Source organism: Microcebus murinus, chromosome 28 (assembly GCF_040939455.1).
Source record: "Microcebus murinus isolate Inina chromosome 28, M.murinus_Inina_mat1.0, whole genome shotgun sequence".
In the NCBI taxonomy this organism is placed as follows: domain Eukaryota; kingdom Metazoa; phylum Chordata; class Mammalia; order Primates; family Cheirogaleidae; genus Microcebus; species Microcebus murinus.
Genome location: NC_134131.1, coordinates 17,182,891 through 17,199,789, shown reverse-complemented (window position 1 = coordinate 17,199,789; position 16,899 = coordinate 17,182,891). Strand labels below are relative to the sequence as shown.

Genomic DNA, 16,899 nt, shown 5'->3' with positions numbered 1-16,899 from the left:
TGGGCTGAGGACACCTGGGGCGTTGGGAACTCCCTGGCTTCTCCTTGGTTTAACGTCTAGAGCTGCTTGTGAATCGCGCCGCCACACACACCCGAGCTCAGGTGTCTTCCGCACAGACTGCGGGCCTCGCTCTTCTGAATGCCGCTAGCTCGCCACCCACCCACGGGTGAACCTGGTCAGGGTGCTTTCTCTCAGGGGCAGACTCTTTTCCGGGCGGGCTACCGGTGTCTCTGTTTGCTCGTTTCTTGCTTCCATTTCGGGAAAGTCTTCCTTGCTGGGTGTGGAAATCTCCTATGCCTTCCCTCGCCTATTCTGTCAGCTTTCAAATTCTCTTTCAGTTGCCACCCTCACAGATGGATTAGGAAACTCTTTCCGGTGCACTCATTAGTGAAATGACCTCCAGGAAGCTGGAATCCAATATCTAATGGCCGATTTTTAGCGAGTCCACACGCCAGGGTGGTCGGGGTCCAATGCAGCCCCGGCCAGGCCCAGGCCCCTTGGACTGGGCCACAGGAGGACACGGAGGAGGGTCCCGGCCCCCACGAAGCGGTGCCGGCAGTTCTCCACGGGCTTGGGCGTTTTCCAGAGGTAGGAGATGGAGGGGACTGATTTCTTCAGCGCCCCCCAAACCACGCCACCCCACCCCACCCATGGGACACATCCCCAGAGAGAGACGCCCCATACACTGGCTGTGCCCCAGCCCTGGCCCCGGGGAATAGGCGGCAGCCCACCCACAGGGCGAGGGGGGGGGCGCAGCTGAAAGGGGTTGTGGGGGAGGGCGGCCCCTGGCTGGGGTCAAAGGGCGAGCGTCCCGCGCGTGCGCAGTCAGCGGCAGGCAGCGACGCGCTGGGGGTGGGCAGCGGGTAGGTGAAGGAGGCCGGGCGAGGAGACGAGGGGGGCTGGGAGGGCTCCACCTTGGCGAGTCCAGCCGTGGAGGCGCATCTTGTGTGAGTGTGAGTGAGTGTGAGTGTGTGTGTGTGTGTATAGAGAGACAGCCCCCCGCCCCGCCCCGCCCCGCCCCGCCCCGCCCATCACCCCCGTCCCTGGGAGCCCGCGGGACCCGGCCGGCGAACTCAACCGGCCCGGCCCGGCGCGGGGCCTGGGGCGGGAGGCGGCGGCGGCGGGGAAGCCCAGAGAGGCTCGGCTTCTCGAGCGGGGCAGGGGCGCCCTCCGCCGCCGTCTAGGGCCACACCACCCTGAACGCCCCCGATCTCGTCTGGTCTCGGAAGCTAAGCAGGGTCGGGCCTGGTTAGTACTTGGATGGGAGACCGCCTGGGAATACCGGGTGCCACAGGCTGCTGCTTTTTTTTTTTTTTTTTTTTTTTTTTTTGCCTCTTGTTCTGTCCCCTTTCTGGGAGCGTGGCGGCGGCCCGGGGTGGGGGTCACCCCCACCCTCAGCGCCCGCCCGCGGTGCCTGGCGCCCCAGCCCGCACCGTGGGGCCTCCTCTTGTCCCAAGCCGCGACACCGCCGCCACGCGGCAGCATGCGTGGCATCTGGACTGTCAGGTCTCAGACCAAAGGTCTGCTCTGTGGGAACCGACACGCTGGAGGAAACCTTGAGAGTCTGAGAGGGGAGGGAGTTCCAGAAGAAGGCCAGGATGTCATTTTGAGGGAGTATGTGACCAGAACTCGTCCCGTTGCTTTTGGGGTTCTATGGGCTACACGCAGGAATCTTTGGTGGTGGCACCTGATGTTGGGGGATCCGGAGTCACACCCAGACCTGCTCCACAGGCCTCCTTTTACTTTTCTCTTCGGATTCATTATTTTTAAAAAGTGTCTCTTACCTCTATGATTGCATTTTCTTTTCTCTCTCTCTTCAAGCAGATGATGGGAGTACAAGTATTCAGGTGACATGTGTTGCCCGTGCCCCCCTCCCCCCTGTGTTCTTTTTTTTTTTTTTTTTTTTGAGACAGAGTCTCGTTTTGCTGCCCAGGCTAGAGTGAGTGCCATGGCGTCAGCCTAGCTCACAGCAACCTCAATCTCCGGGCTCAAGCAATCCTGCTGCCTCAGCCTCCCGAGTAGTTGGGACTACAGGCATGCACCACCACGCCCGGCTGTGTTTTTCTATATATATTAGTTGGCCAATTAATTTCTTTCTATTTTTAGTAGAGACGGGGTCTCGCTCTTGCTCAGGCTGGTTTCGAACTCCTGACCTGGAGCAATCCGCCCGCCTCGGCCTCCCAGAGAGCTAGGATTACAGGCGTGAGCCACCGCGCCCGGCCCCCCCTGTGTTCTTATTCATATACCTCTCATGTTGTTCCAGCGTATTGTGGGGGTACCAATGTTAAGGTCGGGTGCCTTGCCCTCTCCAAGCCTCCCCCCTCGGGTCAGAGCTTCAAGTGCGCCCATCCCCCAGTCGGTGCGCACCCACCCCATGCCTAATGGATGTGTATGCCCCTCCCCTCCCCCCACCCGCCCGACACCCACCCGATGAAGGTGATTCCTCTCTGTCCACTTAGGCGTCCATCCGTTCGTACCAATTTGCTGGTGAGCGCGCTCACGTGGTGCTCGTGTGTCCATTCTTGGGATACTTGGCTTACTGGAACGGGTCCCAGCTCTGGCCAGGAGAACACGAGAGGCGCCCTCTCACCGCTGCTCCTCACAGCCGAATGGCACTCCGTGGTGTCCACGCGCCACATTTTATTCATGCACTCCTGGATGGATGGGCACTCGGGTCGCTTCCACGTCTTTGCGATTGTGAATTGTGCCCTAACTGTAACCCTAACCCTTACCCAGCCCGTCTCCTCTGCCCCTGCCTGACGCACTCCTCCCCGGCCAGGCCCGTCACTGTCCTGGGCCCCCGCCTGTCCGGCTCCTCCCCGCCCGGCCTGTCACCGTCCTCTGCCCCTGCCTGACATGGTCCTTCCCGCCCGCCCGGCCTCTCACCGTCCTCGGCCCCTGCCTGACCGGCTCCTCCGTCGCCTGGGCCTTCCAAGGGCTTGGTGTGGACGCTGCTTCCAGGAAGCCCTCCAGGAACCCGGCAGCAGGGTGGCCGCAGCAGTCTCCAGCAGCCGTCCCTAAGTCGCTTGAGTGCGGGGGACGTGCCCCCGCTGTGCCGCGGGGGCCCAGCCTGGTGTCTTCCCTGAGGCCCTGGGGCTGCCGGCTGGGCTGCCGCTCCCCACAAGGGGAGAGCCGCGGAGGTGGGGACCGCCTCCTGATGGGGACGTACACGCAGCTCTCCACGTCGGATTCCGGGGCTCTCTGTCCTGCCCGAAGGCCCAGCTGGCCTGCGGGTCCTTAGAGTGGCAAAAACATCCGAAAACTGAGATTGAGGGTCCGGTGGGTGTCTGCACTTTTGTGCTGGGCACCCCAGGGAGGCCCGGGGGCTGGCTGGACAACGTGGTCTGCTGGGCGGGGGGGTTGGAGGAGCAACTGATGCCCTTTGCACTTTGGGTAGCAAGAGTCTGAGGTGTCTCTGAGCCCTGTGCCCTGTGGGGGGGGCGGGGGGAGGAGGAGGAGGAGGTGGGAAGGGCCGGGGCCTGCAGTCCTGTTCCCGGGGTGGCACGGCAAGTGGCTTCTTCCACAGGCTGCTTGGCCTGGGCTCCCTGCACCTGGGCCTTTGGAGGACCGGCCCTGTGCTTGCCAACACTTCCTGCAGGGACCCAGAGCTGGGAGGTGGCATCTCTCAGCCCTGGTTCGGGCAGAGCCCCAGCGGGCCATGCCCACAACCTCTCTCAGCACCGGTCCCCCAGAAGGCTCCTTTGGGACCAGGATTCTCTTGCGGTGACTCTTTAAGGTCTGGCCCCTGGATGGAGGGGCACCAGGAGTAGAGGAGCAGGAAGGGGAAGGGGGTGGCCATGCGAGGGGACACTTTGAGGCCAAGTCCCAGCTTCAGCCTGATCCTCCTGGGAACCCCGCTCTGAGACAAGGAGCCGGGCTTCGCATTCCCACAGCAGCCAGTCGTGGGCTGAGGACACCTGGGGCGTTGGGAACTCCCTGGCTTCTCCTTGGTTTAACGTCTAGAGCTGCTTGTGAATCGCGCCGCCACACACACCCGAGCTCAGGTGTCTTCCGCACAGACTGCGGGCCTCGCTCTTCTGAATGCCGCTAGCTCGCCACCCACCCACCCATGGGTGAACCTGGTCAGGGTACTTTCTCTCGGGGGCAGACTCTTTTCCGGGCGGGCTACCGGTGTCTCTGTTTGCTCGTTTCTTGCTTCCATTTCGGGAAAGTCTTCCTTGCTGGGTGTGGAAATCTCCTATGCCTTCCCTCGCCTATTCTGTCAGCTTTCAAATTCTCTTTCAGTTGCCACCCTCACAGATGGATTAGGAAACTCTTTCCGGTGCACTCATTAGTGAAATGACCTCCAGGAAGCTGGAATCCAATATCTAATGGCCGATTTTTAGCGAGTCCACACGCCAGGGTGGTCGGGGTCCAATGCAGCCCCGGCCAGGCCCAGGCCCCTTGGACTGGGCCACAGGAGGACACGGAGGAGGGTCCCGGCCCCCACGAAGCGGTGCCGGCAGTTCTCCACGGGCTTGGGCGTTTTCCAGAGGTAGGAGATGGAGGGGACTGATTTCTTCAGCGCCCCCCAAACCACGCCACCCCACCCCACCCATGGGACACATCCCCAGAGAGAGACGCCCCATACACTGGCTGTGCCCCAGCCCTGGCCCCGGGGAATAGGCGGCAGCCCACCCACAGGGCGAGGGGGGGGGTGCAGCTGAAAGGGGTTGTGGGGGAGGGCGGCCCCTGGCTGGGGTCAAAGGGCGAGCGTCCCGCACGTGCGCAGTCAGCGGCAGGCAGCGACGCGCTGGGGGTGGGCAGCGGGTAGGTGAAGGAGGCCGGGCGAGGAGACGAGGGGGGCTGGGAGGGCTCCACCTTGGCGAGTCCAGCCGTGGAGGCGCATCTTGTGTGAGTGTGAGTGAGTGTGAGTGTGTGTGTGTGTGTATAGAGAGACAGCCCCCCGCCCCGCCCCGCCCCGCCCCGCCCATCACCCCCGTCCCTGGGAGCCCGCGGGACCCGGCCGGCGAACTCAACCGGCCCGGCCCGGCGCGGGGCCTGGGGCGGGAGGCGGCGGCGGCGGGGAAGCCCAGAGAGGCTCGGCTTCTCGAGCGGGGCAGGGGCGCCCTCCGCCGCCGTCTAGGGCCACACCACCCTGAACGCCCCCGATCTCGTCTGGTCTCGGAAGCTAAGCAGGGTCGGGCCTGGTTAGTACTTGGATGGGAGACCGCCTGGGAATACCGGGTGCCACAGGCTGCTGCTTTTTTTTTTTTTTTTTTTTTTTTTTTTTGCCTCTTGTTCTGTCCCCTTTCTGGGAGCGTGGCGGCGGCCCGCGGTGGGGGTCACCCCCACCCTCAGCGCCCGCCCGCGGTGCCTGGCGCCCCAGCCCGCACCGTGGGGCCTCCTCTTGTCCCAAGCCGCGACACCGCCGCCACGCGGCAGCATGCGTGGCATCTGGACTGTCAGGTCTCAGACCAAAGGTCTGCTCTGTGGGAACCGACACGCTGGAGGAAACCTTGAGAGTCTGAGAGGGGAGGGAGTTCCAGAAGAAGGCCAGGATGTCATTTTGAGGGAGTATGTGACCAGAACTCGTCCCGTTGCTTTTGGGGTTCTATGGGCTACACGCAGGAATCTTTGGTGGTGGCACCTGATGTTGGGGGATCCGGAGTCACACCCAGACCTGCTCCACAGGCCTCCTTTTACTTTTCTCTTCGGATTCATTATTTTTAAAAAGTGTCTCTTACCTCTATGATTGCATTTTCTTTTCTCTCTCTCTTCAAGCAGATGATGGGAGTACAAGTATTCAGGTGACATGTGTTGCCCGTGCCCCCCTCCCCCCTGTGTTCTTTTTTTTTTTTTTTTTTTTGAGACAGAGTCTCGTTTTGCTGCCCAGGCTAGAGTGAGTGCCATGGCGTCAGCCTAGCTCACAGCAACCTCAATCTCCGGGCTCAAGCAATCCTGCTGCCTCAGCCTCCCGAGTAGTTGGGACTACAGGCATGCACCACCACGCCCGGCTGTGTTTTTCTATATATATTAGTTGGCCAATTAATTTCTTTCTATTTTTAGTAGAGACGGGGTCTCGCTCTTGCTCAGGCTGGTTTCGAACTCCTGACCTGGAGCAATCCGCCCGCCTCGGCCTCCCAGAGAGCTAGGATTACAGGCGTGAGCCACCGCGCCCGGCCCCCCCTGTGTTCTTATTCATATACCTCTCATGTTGTTCCAGCGTATTGTGGGGGTACCAATGTTAAGGTCGGGTGCCTTGCCCTCTCCAAGCCTCCCCCCTCGGGTCAGAGCTTCAAGTGCGCCCATCCCCCAGTCGGTGCGCACCCACCCCATGCCTAATGGATGTGTATGCCCCTCCCCTCCCCCCACCCGCCCGACACCCACCCGATGAAGGTGATTCCTCTCTGTCCACTTAGGCGTCCATCCGTTCGTACCAATTTGCTGGTGAGCGCGCTCACGTGGTGCTCGTGTGTCCATTCTTGGGATACCTGGCTTACTGGAACGGGTCCCAGCTCTGGCCAGGAGAACACGAGAGGCGCCCTCTCACCGCTGCTCCTCACAGCCGAATGGCACTCCGTGGTGTCCACGCGCCACATTTTATTCATGCACTCCTGGATGGATGGGCACTCGGGTCGCTTCCACGTCTTTGCGATTGTGAATTGTGCCCTAACTGTAACCCTAACCCTTACCCAGCCCGTCTCCTCTGCCCCTGCCTGACGCACTCCTCCCCGGCCAGGCCCGTCACTGTCCTGGGCCCCCGCCTGTCCGGCTCCTCCCCGCCCGGCCTGTCACCGTCCTCTGCCCCTGCCTGACATGGTCCTTCCCGCCCGCCCGGCCTCTCACCGTCCTCGGCCCCTGCCTGACCGGCTCCTCCGTCGCCTGGGCCTTCCAAGGGCTTGGTGTGGACGCTGCTTCCAGGAAGCCCTCCAGGAACCCGGCAGCAGGGTGGCCGCAGCAGTCTCCAGCAGCCGTCCCTAAGTCGCTTGAGTGCGGGGGACGTGCCCCCGCTGTGCCGCGGGGGCCCAGCCTGGTGTCTTCCCTGAGGCCCTGGGGCTGCCGGCTGGGCTGCCGCTCCCCACAAGGGGAGAGCCGCGGAGGTGGGGACCGCCTCCTGATGGGGACGTACACGCAGCTCTCCACGTCGGATTCCGGGGCTCTCTGTCCTGCCCGAAGGCCCAGCTGGCCTGCGGGTCCTTAGAGTGGCAAAAACATCCGAAAACTGAGATTGAGGGTCCGGTGGGTGTCTGCACTTTTGTGCTGGGCACCCCAGGGAGGCCCGGGGGCTGGCTGGACAACGTGGTCTGCTGGGCGGGGGGGTTGGAGGAGCAACTGATGCCCTTTGCACTTTGGGTAGCAAGAGTCTGAGGTGTCTCTGAGCCCTGTGCCCTGTGGGGGGGGCGGGGGGAGGAGGAGGAGGAGGTGGGAAGGGCCGGGGCCTGCAGTCCTGTTCCCGGGGTGGCACGGCAAGTGGCTTCTTCCACAGGCTGCTTGGCCTGGGCTCCCTGCACCTGGGCCTTTGGAGGACCGGCCCTGTGCTTGCCAACACTTCCTGCAGGGACCCAGAGCTGGGAGGTGGCATCTCTCAGCCCTGGTTCGGGCAGAGCCCCAGCGGGCCATGCCCACAACCTCTCTCAGCACCGGTCCCCCAGAAGGCTCCTTTGGGACCAGGATTCTCTTGCGGTGACTCTTTAAGGTCTGGCCCCTGGATGGAGGGGCACCAGGAGTAGAGGAGCAGGAAGGGGAAGGGGGTGGCCATGCGAGGGGACACTTTGAGGCCAAGTCCCAGCTTCAGCCTGATCCTCCTGGGAACCCCGCTCTGAGACAAGGAGCCGGGCTTCGCATTCCCACAGCAGCCAGTCGTGGGCTGAGGACACCTGGGGCGTTGGGAACTCCCTGGCTTCTCCTTGGTTTAACGTCTAGAGCTGCTTGTGAATCGCGCCGCCACACACACCCGAGCTCAGGTGTCTTCCGCACAGACTGCGGGCCTCGCTCTTCTGAATGCCGCTAGCTCGCCACCCACCCACGGGTGAACCTGGTCAGGGTGCTTTCTCTCAGGGGCAGACTCTTTTCCGGGCGGGCTACCGGTGTCTCTGTTTGCTCGTTTCTTGCTTCCATTTCGGGAAAGTCTTCCTTGCTGGGTGTGGAAATCTCCTATGCCTTCCCTCGCCTATTCTGTCAGCTTTCAAATTCTCTTTCAGTTGCCACCCTCACAGATGGATTAGGAAACTCTTTCCGGTGCACTCATTAGTGAAATGACCTCCAGGAAGCTGGAATCCAATATCTAATGGCCGATTTTTAGCGAGTCCACACGCCAGGGTGGTCGGGGTCCAATGCAGCCCCGGCCAGGCCCAGGCCCCTTGGACTGGGCCACAGGAGGACACGGAGGAGGGTCCCGGCCCCCACGAAGCGGTGCCGGCAGTTCTCCACGGGCTTGGGCGTTTTCCAGAGGTAGGAGATGGAGGGGACTGATTTCTTCAGCGCCCCCCAAACCACGCCACCCCACCCCACCCATGGGACACATCCCCAGAGAGAGACGCCCCATACACTGGCTGTGCCCCAGCCCTGGCCCCGGGGAATAGGCGGCAGCCCACCCACAGGGCGAGGGGGGGGGCGCAGCTGAAAGGGGTTGTGGGGGAGGGCGGCCCCTGGCTGGGGTCAAAGGGCGAGCGTCCCGCGCGTGCGCAGTCAGCGGCAGGCAGCGACGCGCTGGGGGTGGGCAGCGGGTAGGTGAAGGAGGCCGGGCGAGGAGACGAGGGGGGCTGGGAGGGCTCCACCTTGGCGAGTCCAGCCGTGGAGGCGCATCTTGTGTGAGTGTGAGTGAGTGTGAGTGTGTGTGTGTGTGTATAGAGAGACAGCCCCCCGCCCCGCCCCGCCCCGCCCCGCCCATCACCCCCGTCCCTGGGAGCCCGCGGGACCCGGCCGGCGAACTCAACCGGCCCGGCCCGGCGCGGGGCCTGGGGCGGGAGGCGGCGGCGGCGGGGAAGCCCAGAGAGGCTCGGCTTCTCGAGCGGGGCAGGGGCGCCCTCCGCCGCCGTCTAGGGCCACACCACCCTGAACGCCCCCGATCTCGTCTGGTCTCGGAAGCTAAGCAGGGTCGGGCCTGGTTAGTACTTGGATGGGAGACCGCCTGGGAATACCGGGTGCCACAGGCTGCTGCTTTTTTTTTTTTTTTTTTTTTTTTTTTGCCTCTTGTTCTGTCCCCTTTCTGGGAGCGTGGCGGCGGCCCGGGGTGGGGGTCACCCCCACCCTCAGCGCCCGCCCGCGGTGCCTGGCGCCCCAGCCCGCACCGTGGGGCCTCCTCTTGTCCCAAGCCGCGACACCGCCGCCACGCGGCAGCATGCGTGGCATCTGGACTGTCAGGTCTCAGACCAAAGGTCTGCTCTGTGGGAACCGACACGCTGGAGGAAACCTTGAGAGTCTGAGAGGGGAGGGAGTTCCAGAAGAAGGCCAGGATGTCATTTTGAGGGAGTATGTGACCAGAACTCGTCCCGTTGCTTTTGGGGTTCTATGGGCTACACGCAGGAATCTTTGGTGGTGGCACCTGATGTTGGGGGATCCGGAGTCACACCCAGACCTGCTCCACAGGCCTCCTTTTACTTTTCTCTTCGGATTCATTATTTTTAAAAAGTGTCTCTTACCTCTATGATTGCATTTTCTTTTCTCTCTCTCTTCAAGCAGATGATGGGAGTACAAGTATTCAGGTGACATGTGTTGCCCGTGCCCCCCTCCCCCCTGTGTTCTTTTTTTTTTTTTTTTTTTTGAGACAGAGTCTCGTTTTGCTGCCCAGGCTAGAGTGAGTGCCATGGCGTCAGCCTAGCTCACAGCAACCTCAATCTCCGGGCTCAAGCAATCCTGCTGCCTCAGCCTCCCGAGTAGTTGGGACTACAGGCATGCACCACCACGCCCGGCTGTGTTTTTCTATATATATTAGTTGGCCAATTAATTTCTTTCTATTTTTAGTAGAGACGGGGTCTCGCTCTTGCTCAGGCTGGTTTCGAACTCCTGACCTGGAGCAATCCGCCCGCCTCGGCCTCCCAGAGAGCTAGGATTACAGGCGTGAGCCACCGCGCCCGGCCCCCCCTGTGTTCTTATTCATATACCTCTCATGTTGTTCCAGCGTATTGTGGGGGTACCAATGTTAAGGTCGGGTGCCTTGCCCTCTCCAAGCCTCCCCCCTCGGGTCAGAGCTTCAAGTGCGCCCATCCCCCAGTCGGTGCGCACCCACCCCATGCCTAATGGATGTGTATGCCCCTCCCCTCCCCCCACCCGCCCGACACCCACCCGATGAAGGTGATTCCTCTCTGTCCACTTAGGCGTCCATCCGTTCGTACCAATTTGCTGGTGAGCGCGCTCACGTGGTGCTCGTGTGTCCATTCTTGGGATACCTGGCTTACTGGAACGGGTCCCAGCTCTGGCCAGGAGAACACGAGAGGCGCCCTCTCACCGCTGCTCCTCACAGCCGAATGGCACTCCGTGGTGTCCACGCGCCACATTTTATTCATGCACTCCTGGATGGATGGGCACTCGGGTCGCTTCCACGTCTTTGCGATTGTGAATTGTGCCCTAACTGTAACCCTAACCCTTACCCAGCCCGTCTCCTCTGCCCCTGCCTGACGCACTCCTCCCCGGCCAGGCCCGTCACTGTCCTGGGCCCCCGCCTGTCCGGCTCCTCCCCGCCCGGCCTGTCACCGTCCTCTGCCCCTGCCTGACATGGTCCTTCCCGCCCGCCCGGCCTCTCACCGTCCTCGGCCCCTGCCTGACCGGCTCCTCCGTCGCCTGGGCCTTCCAAGGGCTTGGTGTGGACGCTGCTTCCAGGAAGCCCTCCAGGAACCCGGCAGCAGGGTGGCCGCAGCAGTCTCCAGCAGCCGTCCCTAAGTCGCTTGAGTGCGGGGGACGTGCCCCCGCTGTGCCGCGGGGGCCCAGCCTGGTGTCTTCCCTGAGGCCCTGGGGCTGCCGGCTGGGCTGCCGCTCCCCACAAGGGGAGAGCCGCGGAGGTGGGGACCGCCTCCTGATGGGGACGTACACGCAGCTCTCCACGTCGGATTCCGGGGCTCTCTGTCCTGCCCGAAGGCCCAGCTGGCCTGCGGGTCCTTAGAGTGGCAAAAACATCCGAAAACTGAGATTGAGGGTCCGGTGGGTGTCTGCACTTTTGTGCTGGGCACCCCAGGGAGGCCCGGGGGCTGGCTGGACAACGTGGTCTGCTGGGCGGGGGGGTTGGAGGAGCAACTGATGCCCTTTGCACTTTGGGTAGCAAGAGTCTGAGGTGTCTCTGAGCCCTGTGCCCTGTGGGGGGGGCGGGGGGAGGAGGAGGAGGAGGTGGGAAGGGCCGGGGCCTGCAGTCCTGTTCCCAGGGTGGCACGGCAAGTGGCTTCTTCCACAGGCTGCTTGGCCTGGGCTCCCTGCACCTGGGCCTTTGGAGGACCGGCCCTGTGCTTGCCAACACTTCCTGCAGGGACCCAGAGCTGGGAGGTGGCATCTCTCAGCCCTGGTTCGGGCAGAGCCCCAGCGGGCCATGCCCACAACCTCTCTCAGCACCGGTCCCCCAGAAGGCTCCTTTGGGACCAGGATTCTCTTGCGGTGACTCTTTAAGGTCTGGCCCCTGGATGGAGGGGCACCAGGAGTAGAGGAGCAGGAAGGGGAAGGGGGTGGCCATGCGAGGGGACACTTTGAGGCCAAGTCCCAGCTTCAGCCTGATCCTCCTGGGAACCCCGCTCTGAGACAAGGAGCCGGGCTTCGCATTCCCACAGCAGCCAGTCGTGGGCTGAGGACACCTGGGGCATTGGGAACTCCCTGGCTTCTCCTTGGTTTAACGTCTAGAGCTGCTTGTGAATCGCGCCGCCACACACACCCGAGCTCAGGTGTCTTCCGCACAGACTGCGGGCCTCGCTCTTCTGAATGCCGCTAGCTCGCCACCCACCCACCCATGGGTGAACCTGGTCAGGGTACTTTCTCTCGGGGGCAGACTCTTTTCCGGGCGGGCTACCGGTGTCTCTGTTTGCTCGTTTCTTGCTTCCATTTCGGGAAAGTCTTCCTTGCTGGGTGTGGAAATCTCCTATGCCTTCCCTCGCCTATTCTGTCAGCTTTCAAATTCTCTTTCAGTTGCCACCCTCACAGATGGATTAGGAAACTCTTTCCGGTGCACTCATTAGTGAAATGACCTCCAGGAAGCTGGAATCCAATATCTAATGGCCGATTTTTAGCGAGTCCACACGCCAGGGTGGTCGGGGTCCAATGCAGCCCCGGCCAGGCCCAGGCCCCTTGGACTGGGCCACAGGAGGACACGGAGGAGGGTCCCGGCCCCCACGAAGCGGTGCCGGCAGTTCTCCACGGGCTTGGGCGTTTTCCAGAGGTAGGAGATGGAGGGGACTGATTTCTTCAGCGCCCCCCAAACCACGCCACCCCACCCCACCCATGGGACACATCCCCAGAGAGAGACGCCCCATACACTGGCTGTGCCCCAGCCCTGGCCCCGGGGAATAGGCGGCAGCCCACCCACAGGGCGAGGGGGGGGGTGCAGCTGAAAGGGGTTGTGGGGGAGGGCGGCCCCTGGCTGGGGTCAAAGGGCGAGCGTCCCGCACGTGCGCAGTCAGCGGCAGGCAGCGACGCGCTGGGGGTGGGCAGCGGGTAGGTGAAGGAGGCCGGGCGAGGAGACGAGGGGGGCTGGGAGGGCTCCACCTTGGCGAGTCCAGCCGTGGAGGCGCATCTTGTGTGAGTGTGAGTGAGTGTGAGTGTGTGTGTGTGTGTATAGAGAGACAGCCCCCCGCCCCGCCCCGCCCCGCCCCGCCCATCACCCCCGTCCCTGGGAGCCCGCGGGACCCGGCCGGCGAACTCAACCGGCCCGGCCCGGCGCGGGGCCTGGGGCGGGAGGCGGCGGCGGCGGGGAAGCCCAGAGAGGCTCGGCTTCTCGAGCGGGGCAGGGGCGCCCTCCGCCGCCGTCTAGGGCCACACCACCCTGAACGCCCCCGATCTCGTCTGGTCTCGGAAGCTAAGCAGGGTCGGGCCTGGTTAGTACTTGGATGGGAGACCGCCTGGGAATACCGGGTGCCACAGGCTGCTGCTTTTTTTTTTTTTTTTTTTTTTTTTTTTTTGCCTCTTGTTCTGTCCCCTTTCTGGGAGCGTGGCGGCGGCCCGCGGTGGGGGTCACCCCCACCCTCAGCGCCCGCCCGCGGTGCCTGGCGCCCCAGCCCGCACCGTGGGGCCTCCTCTTGTCCCAAGCCGCGACACCGCCGCCACGCGGCAGCATGCGTGGCATCTGGACTGTCAGGTCTCAGACCAAAGGTCTGCTCTGTGGGAACCGACACGCTGGAGGAAACCTTGAGAGTCTGAGAGGGGAGGGAGTTCCAGAAGAAGGCCAGGATGTCATTTTGAGGGAGTATGTGACCAGAACTCGTCCCGTTGCTTTTGGGGTTCTATGGGCTACACGCAGGAATCTTTGGTGGTGGCACCTGATGTTGGGGGATCCGGAGTCACACCCAGACCTGCTCCACAGGCCTCCTTTTACTTTTCTCTTCGGATTCATTATTTTTAAAAAGTGTCTCTTACCTCTATGATTGCATTTTCTTTTCTCTCTCTCTTCAAGCAGATGATGGGAGTACAAGTATTCAGGTGACATGTGTTGCCCGTGCCCCCCTCCCCCCTGTGTTCTTTTTTTTTTTTTTTTTTTTGAGACAGAGTCTCGTTTTGCTGCCCAGGCTAGAGTGAGTGCCATGGCGTCAGCCTAGCTCACAGCAACCTCAATCTCCGGGCTCAAGCAATCCTGCTGCCTCAGCCTCCCGAGTAGTTGGGACTACAGGCATGCACCACCACGCCCGGCTGTGTTTTTCTATATATATTAGTTGGCCAATTAATTTCTTTCTATTTTTAGTAGAGACGGGGTCTCGCTCTTGCTCAGGCTGGTTTCGAACTCCTGACCTGGAGCAATCCGCCCGCCTCGGCCTCCCAGAGAGCTAGGATTACAGGCGTGAGCCACCGCGCCCGGCCCCCCCTGTGTTCTTATTCATATACCTCTCATGTTGTTCCAGCGTATTGTGGGGGTACCAATGTTAAGGTCGGGTGCCTTGCCCTCTCCAAGCCTCCCCCCTCGGGTCAGAGCTTCAAGTGCGCCCATCCCCCAGTCGGTGCGCACCCACCCCATGCCTAATGGATGTGTATGCCCCTCCCCTCCCCCCACCCGCCCGACACCCACCCGATGAAGGTGATTCCTCTCTGTCCACTTAGGCGTCCATCCGTTCGTACCAATTTGCTGGTGAGCGCGCTCACGTGGTGCTCGTGTGTCCATTCTTGGGATACCTGGCTTACTGGAACGGGTCCCAGCTCTGGCCAGGAGAACACGAGAGGCGCCCTCTCACCGCTGCTCCTCACAGCCGAATGGCACTCCGTGGTGTCCACGCGCCACATTTTATTCATGCACTCCTGGATGGATGGGCACTCGGGTCGCTTCCACGTCTTTGCGATTGTGAATTGTGCCCTAACTGTAACCCTAACCCTTACCCAGCCCGTCTCCTCTGCCCCTGCCTGACGCACTCCTCCCCGGCCAGGCCCGTCACTGTCCTGGGCCCCCGCCTGTCCGGCTCCTCCCCGCCCGGCCTGTCACCGTCCTCTGCCCCTGCCTGACATGGTCCTTCCCGCCCGCCCGGCCTCTCACCGTCCTCGGCCCCTGCCTGACCGGCTCCTCCGTCGCCTGGGCCTTCCAAGGGCTTGGTGTGGACGCTGCTTCCAGGAAGCCCTCCAGGAACCCGGCAGCAGGGTGGCCGCAGCAGTCTCCAGCAGCCGTCCCTAAGTCGCTTGAGTGCGGGGGACGTGCCCCCGCTGTGCCGCGGGGGCCCAGCCTGGTGTCTTCCCTGAGGCCCTGGGGCTGCCGGCTGGGCTGCCGCTCCCCACAAGGGGAGAGCCGCGGAGGTGGGGACCGCCTCCTGATGGGGACGTACACGCAGCTCTCCACGTCGGATTCCGGGGCTCTCTGTCCTGCCCGAAGGCCCAGCTGGCCTGCGGGTCCTTAGAGTGGCAAAAACATCCGAAAACTGAGATTGAGGGTCCGGTGGGTGTCTGCACTTTTGTGCTGGGCACCCCAGGGAGGCCCGGGGGCTGGCTGGACAACGTGGTCTGCTGGGCGGGGGGGTTGGAGGAGCAACTGATGCCCTTTGCACTTTGGGTAGCAAGAGTCTGAGGTGTCTCTGAGCCCTGTGCCCTGTGGGGGGGGCGGGGGGAGGAGGAGGAGGAGGTGGGAAGGGCCGGGGCCTGCAGTCCTGTTCCCGGGGTGGCACGGCAAGTGGCTTCTTCCACAGGCTGCTTGGCCTGGGCTCCCTGCACCTGGGCCTTTGGAGGACCGGCCCTGTGCTTGCCAACACTTCCTGCAGGGACCCAGAGCTGGGAGGTGGCATCTCTCAGCCCTGGTTCGGGCAGAGCCCCAGCGGGCCATGCCCACAACCTCTCTCAGCACCGGTCCCCCAGAAGGCTCCTTTGGGACCAGGATTCTCTTGCGGTGACTCTTTAAGGTCTGGCCCCTGGATGGAGGGGCACCAGGAGTAGAGGAGCAGGAAGGGGAAGGGGGTGGCCATGCGAGGGGACACTTTGAGGCCAAGTCCCAGCTTCAGCCTGATCCTCCTGGGAACCCCGCTCTGAGACAAGGAGCCGGGCTTCGCATTCCCACAGCAGCCAGTCGTGGGCTGAGGACACCTGGGGCGTTGGGAACTCCCTGGCTTCTCCTTGGTTTAACGTCTAGAGCTGCTTGTGAATCGCGCCGCCACACACACCCGAGCTCAGGTGTCTTCCGCACAGACTGCGGGCCTCGCTCTTCTGAATGCCGCTAGCTCGCCACCCACCCACGGGTGAACCTGGTCAGGGTGCTTTCTCTCAGGGGCAGACTCTTTTCCGGGCGGGCTACCGGTGTCTCTGTTTGCTCGTTTCTTGCTTCCATTTCGGGAAAGTCTTCCTTGCTGGGTGTGGAAATCTCCTATGCCTTCCCTCGCCTATTCTGTCAGCTTTCAAATTCTCTTTCAGTTGCCACCCTCACAGATGGATTAGGAAACTCTTTCCGGTGCACTCATTAGTGAAATGACCTCCAGGAAGCTGGAATCCAATATCTAATGGCCGATTTTTAGCGAGTCCACACGCCAGGGTGGTCGGGGTCCAATGCAGCCCCGGCCAGGCCCAGGCCCCTTGGACTGGGCCACAGGAGGACACGGAGGAGGGTCCCGGCCCCCACGAAGCGGTGCCGGCAGTTCTCCACGGGCTTGGGCGTTTTCCAGAGGTAGGAGATGGAGGGGACTGATTTCTTCAGCGCCCCCCAAACCACGCCACCCCACCCCACCCATGGGACACATCCCCAGAGAGAGACGCCCCATACACTGGCTGTGCCCCAGCCCTGGCCCCGGGGAATAGGCGGCAGCCCACCCACAGGGCGAGGGGGGGGGCGCAGCTGAAAGGGGTTGTGGGGGAGGGCGGCCCCTGGCTGGGGTCAAAGGGCGAGCGTCCCGCGCGTGCGCAGTCAGCGGCAGGCAGCGACGCGCTGGGGGTGGGCAGCGGGTAGGTGAAGGAGGCCGGGCGAGGAGACGAGGGGGGCTGGGAGGGCTCCACCTTGGCGAGTCCAGCCGTGGAGGCGCATCTTGTGTGAGTGTGAGTGAGTGTGAGTGTGTGTGTGTGTGTATAGAGAGACAGCCCCCCGCCCCGCCCCGCCCCGCCCCGCCCATCACCCCCGTCCCTGGGAGCCCGCGGGACCCGGCCGGCGAACTCAACCGGCCCGGCCCGGCGCGGGGCCTGGGGCGGGAGGCGGCGGCGGCGGGGAAGCCCAGAGAGGCTCGGCTTCTCGAGCGGGGCAGGGGCGCCCTCCGCCGCCGTCTAGGGCCACACCACCCTGAACGCCCCCGATCTCGTCTGGTCTCGGAAGCTAAGCAGGGTCGGGCCTGGTTAGTACTTGGATGGGAGACCGCCTGGGAATACCGGGTGCCACAGGCT

General features: G+C 63.0%; 5 non-coding genes across 5 annotated transcripts; all 5 read left to right on the top strand.

The window, feature by feature from the left end:
• The first annotated feature begins 1,178 nt into the window (after positions 1-1,178).
• LOC142865366 (5S ribosomal RNA) lies at positions 1,179-1,297 on the top strand. Its single transcript, XR_012915669.1, has one exon. It is a non-coding gene; the product is annotated as a 5S ribosomal RNA (ribosomal RNA).
• Positions 1,298-5,080: 3,783 nt separating this feature from the next.
• Positions 5,081-5,199, top strand: LOC142865365 (5S ribosomal RNA). Its single transcript, XR_012915668.1, has one exon. It is a non-coding gene; the product is annotated as a 5S ribosomal RNA (ribosomal RNA).
• A 3,780-nt stretch (positions 5,200-8,979) lies between these two features.
• Positions 8,980-9,098, top strand: LOC142865363 (5S ribosomal RNA). Its single transcript, XR_012915666.1, has one exon. It is a non-coding gene; the product is annotated as a 5S ribosomal RNA (ribosomal RNA).
• Positions 9,099-12,880: 3,782 nt separating this feature from the next.
• On the top strand, positions 12,881-12,999 carry LOC142865362 (5S ribosomal RNA). Its single transcript, XR_012915665.1, has one exon. It is a non-coding gene; the product is annotated as a 5S ribosomal RNA (ribosomal RNA).
• Positions 13,000-16,780: 3,781 nt separating this feature from the next.
• Positions 16,781-16,899, top strand: LOC142865361 (5S ribosomal RNA). Its single transcript, XR_012915664.1, has one exon. It is a non-coding gene; the product is annotated as a 5S ribosomal RNA (ribosomal RNA).